Raw genomic sequence first — 4,876 nt, forward strand, 5'->3', positions numbered from 1 at the left:
GTGGGCGGGCGGCCGCCCCACACAGAGATGGCGGGAGGCTGCTCTGCCTCCCCCGCCCCCAAGTCCCAGCCTGTGGTGGAGCTTCCCTGGGAATGCTCGCCAGGAAGAAGCTTCCCATTCCACCGTTGTTAAACTGTTGTTCCGGGAGGGCGAGTTTGGTTAGCGCCAAGCCATTTGGTTAGCTATTGAAGGGGACCAAAAGTTTTGCCTTTTAAGGTATTGATTTTTAAGCTGTTTATTAAGAAAAAGACTCAGAACTTTTGATTCTCCCCCTTGCTGCCTGAGAGAGTCAGATGGAAAGGCCTACTCCAGGAAGAGGATTTGAGGATGTTTCCCTTAGCCTAATTTGAATTAAGTATGGTAACTAGGAGGGCATCAGGCAGGAGCATGTTAGCTATATATGCTGTGTGTCCCATCGTTTCTGAATTGCCTAGCAAGAATGTGCGGGCCTTGTGTGTTCCCCTCTTCCACAGCTACCTGTAAATCGCCCATTCTCAGTTCTAAAATCTAAGACCCCGTTCCCCCCTCCTTTTCTCCTTTGACCAAAGGTCCAATGTACCCAATGTTGCGTGTCTTTGGAATTTTCATGCTTGTGTGAATTCCCCATGTGCATTAAAGTTTGAAATGCCCCATGTGTATTAAAACTTTATTTTCTCCTATTAATCTGTGTTAATTTGATTATTAGCCCAACTAGAACTTAGAAAGTGAGGGTTAAAGTATTACTTTTTTTTAGACCCCACACTGTAGTGTACAGCACTGTTAGACCCCAAGGACTTGCAAATAGTATAGCACAGGTCTCTTCGTAATAGGAATTTATAACAATTGGGGTGACTTAGACATAGAAAAACTTCAGTGGACAACATTCTACTGATGTAGGATATTTCTTGTGCCGGGATCGTAGTTTCGTGAAACCGAAGAATGGAGACACGGACCAGAGAGGTAGAGTTTGTAGCAGATGATAGTTTTATTAAAGCAAGAGAAAGGTTACAGCTCCCAAGCGGGAGGCAGTACCTGGAAAATGGGATGCCCACTAGCTAAGGTAAAAGGCTTAAGTTTTATACTTTTTTTTTCTGCTTGAAAGGGGGAATGCTGAAATACTGGTGCCTGTTATCAAGGAGTCCATTGGACCTGTTCTGTTGCTCAGCCTTTAGGGAGGCCTTTCATAATGTCCTCCAAAATGGCTTTGTTGCTCTGGGGCATGGTTGATGTCTCTGTTCCAGTATGTGGGAGTTACCCTATAATTTTGAAAGGAATGGCTGGTTTAAGGAATAACCAGTTTTTTCCTTATCTTTGCTTAGTCTACCTGGGAATTCCTCACTGCCTGATATTATACTAACTAACCTGTCTTACTACTGGACAATATAGGTATGTAGGTATGCATAGTGATCATACAACTGCAAGCATTTATCCATTGTATAAAATGTGCATGGTGAGATCTGTGTCCTTGAGTTTAGAGCTAGTGGGAAGAAAAATATGCTTCCCCAAAGACAATTTACAACTTAAGGCAATATGTAAACGCTTCTGGTTTCAGTGGAGGGAAAAGATCAATATGAACTGGAAATCTGGAGAAAGGGGTAAGAAGGGTGTATTTCAGGCTGAAAAAAGGAAATGTTGCAATTAAGAAATATTGTGCTGGAGTCACTAAAAAAAAGGGGAAGCCATAATTTGTAGAAGATGGGCATAGAACTTGAGACGATGGTGGTGGAGGGTAGAATTTAGGATGCATGTTGAGAAATGGTGTAAGATAAAATAACGTTGGTTAGTTAGGAGTGGGCCATACCACTCATTCTAGGTGAGTAGGCAAGGCAAGAGGAGAAAATGGATCTCCAACACTATATCATACAGGACTTCTTCAGGAATCCAAATGGTGGATGGAAAAGGGGCCACAGGTTAAACCCTGACAAGCTCAGGAGACTGAAAATAGCCACATAGGATGGTATGTACATAAAAATTCCTAACTAAGGTGGGCCTAACTAACTATGGTGGGAAGTCACATCTTTAATCTGTAACTTCCTTGACAAAGGTCAATCTTTACCTTAAATTAGCCTATTGTCTTTTTGCCTCTAGGATACCATGCCCTTGGAATGTCAGTAATCCCTTTTTCCAGACCAAAGCAGGAAACTATAGAGTCCCTCATTATTATTCTTGTCCCCTGATTACCATCTCTATGTGCTGTAAAAAGTGAACTATTAACAATCCTATACCCGCCTATGTAAAATAAGTACCTGTTCCTCCAATTTACTTTTATCCAATCCCAGAGATTTTCCCTGCTTTGCTTTCTCCCACCCCCTTAATCCACCCCAATGGATTTCATGTAACCCTCCTCCTTTGATTCTGCAAACCACCATTTTACAGAGCATTTTCTCAATCCGTTGAGATTTTGCTTCCTGGCAATTGTCGTCAGTTTGGCCCAAATAAACTCTTTCAAGCTTTCTCTCAAGCTAAAGTTTTTTTTTATCCACAAAATGAAAACTTTAGTCAGTTTCTTTTACTTCCAGGAAAGTGTGCAGTACTGCAAAATGAATGTTCGTTGAAAGTACATAACAAAGCCGTGTACTACACAGATGAACACCACAATAACCCTCATTTCCAATATTAGTCTAAAATGAATATAGTGATGAGTAATTGTTAAAACTAGTAATAAAAGTTTTTCCACATTTCGTTTTCTATGATCAGAAGAAAATGGAAATCATCTTGCATTATAATGTCTTTGAAGTGAAAACAAATCAGTATTTTCTGCAATCTTGCAATGTTTACTGTGTGGAAGAAGAGCAGTGAGATTGGGAGTTAAGTGGGCCCTATACACAGGAGGAATAAGCTGCATGTGAATCCAAATAAGTTTCATTTCCTCAATAGGGGAGGTGTTTTATTCCAGTGATTCCTATGTGTGAATAAGTGCCGGGATCTCCCTGGTGCTTATGAAAACTACAGATTTCTAGGTCCTCTGCCAGCCACTAACTTAAAATGCAAACACTGGTTTAAAACACCCTCCATCTTCAAGCTCCTGGTTGTTATTTTCAAAGTAATTTCATGCCACTGACAAGAAAAACCATCATGAGATGTTCTAAATTAAAATTACAGCGGCCAGAGTGAAAGAGAGACAGAACAGTTAGCCTGTTAACAGCTGTGGACCAGCTCTGACAAAAGATGCTCATATTCTAGTATATCTGTTGGAATTTAGGATTAATTTCCAGGTGGCTATTTCCACAATTATCCATTATTATTTACACATAAATTTTCCAGTCTGCTGCCCACAGCTAATCCACAGGGGCAGACACTTCTTTCTGGTGGACTCTGCTAAGCCTATCCCAGAACTACCCCCCTTCACCTTCTCCCATCCCCTTTGTCTATAGCTAATGTAAACCCTTTCGGAATGGCTTACATCTTTCTCCCTCACTTGATGTATAACTTGCAAAAATCTGGGAGGATGAACATGTATGCCTTTTCCACCTAGTCATGCTGCTCGTGGTTTGGACTTCATGCCCTCAAACTGGTCTTCTTTTTGGCTAGCATTTTTGACTCAATAAAACCTTTCTTAGAAAAAGACTTCCAGCCGTGGAAGTTGGAGTTTTTGTTAACACCATATTCCCCTTTGCTCACCATGATCTAGCTATACAGCTTTGTATAACATTAAGTTTCTCAAACATGCCAAGCTCTAACCCACCTTAGAATCTCTGCATAAGTTTTGTTTTCTATCTGGACTGCTTTTCTCTCCCATCTTTACATCTCTGGTTCTTTCCCAACATTCAGGTTTCTGCTGGTCATCACCTCAGACATATATCCCCCCCCAAAATAGCACTCTCCTTATTGTCTACCTTACCCCCTTATTTGTCTTCTTCATAATACTTACAACCTGTAATTATTTCACTTATTAAATGTTTCCTTCATTCGAATATAAGCTCCAGGAGGCCAGACATATCTGTCTTGTTCACTAACACTGTGCCTGGTACACAGTAGTCACTAAATAAATAACTGCTGAATGAAAGATGAATGCTGAGGAACCAACAGAAAAGTGGCAAAGGAGTTTTAATGTAGCAAGCTAGGTAACAGTTAACAGAGCAAATATGAAAATAAATGTGCAAAATTCCTTACACCCACAAGTGAAAACAATGCAATTATGTACTGATCTATATTAAATTTTATATATTCATGAATGAAAGTTTTTTGTGGTACATTAGGACAGTAAGAATATTTGGGAATATTACTAACTTTCGTGGTTTTGATATTGGTCATTCTGGTTTTAAATTCTGTGTTACTTTCAACAAGTTATTTAACTTCTCTTAACTTCAGTTTCCTCTGTAAAATAGGAACAATGGTAGTATCAAAACTTTATGAGGGCTGGTTGAGTGGCTTAGTTGGTTAAGAGCTCACTCAAGGGTGCGAGCTCTGAGCAACAGGGTTGTCAGTTTGATTCCCAGCCCAAGCTGAGCTGTGGCTGAGCTACCAACAGGTGGCAGGGTGGCTCACCTAAAAAGAAAATAAATAAAACACAACAAAAAACATGAGATTTAAATAAAATATATAAACTTACTTAGCGTAGTGTTTGGTACCACAAAAAACTCTCAATAACAGTTAACTAATAACTAACTATAATTTATACAAAGGGCTTTCTCTTAAGGCGCTTAAAATCTCTGGACTGAGAGATCTCACACAAGTGCTTCTTTTGAGACTTCTACTTTTCTTCTAACACCAAACTATTGGCAGTTTCTGAATTCATGATGTTCTCCACCTCCTTACCTTCTTATCTGCTACTTCCTTTACTATTAATAGAAAGCCATTCTCCCACGAACCACCTATTCATTTTTGGAGTCCTGGCTTTAAACGCAAATTCTCTGTGAAGATTTTTTTTATATATAGTGACACCACTACCATTCCA

The sequence above is a fragment of the Hipposideros armiger genome, unplaced genomic scaffold, assembly GCF_001890085.2.
Source record: "Hipposideros armiger isolate ML-2016 unplaced genomic scaffold, ASM189008v1 scaffold_8, whole genome shotgun sequence".
Taxonomy (NCBI): domain Eukaryota; kingdom Metazoa; phylum Chordata; class Mammalia; order Chiroptera; family Hipposideridae; genus Hipposideros; species Hipposideros armiger.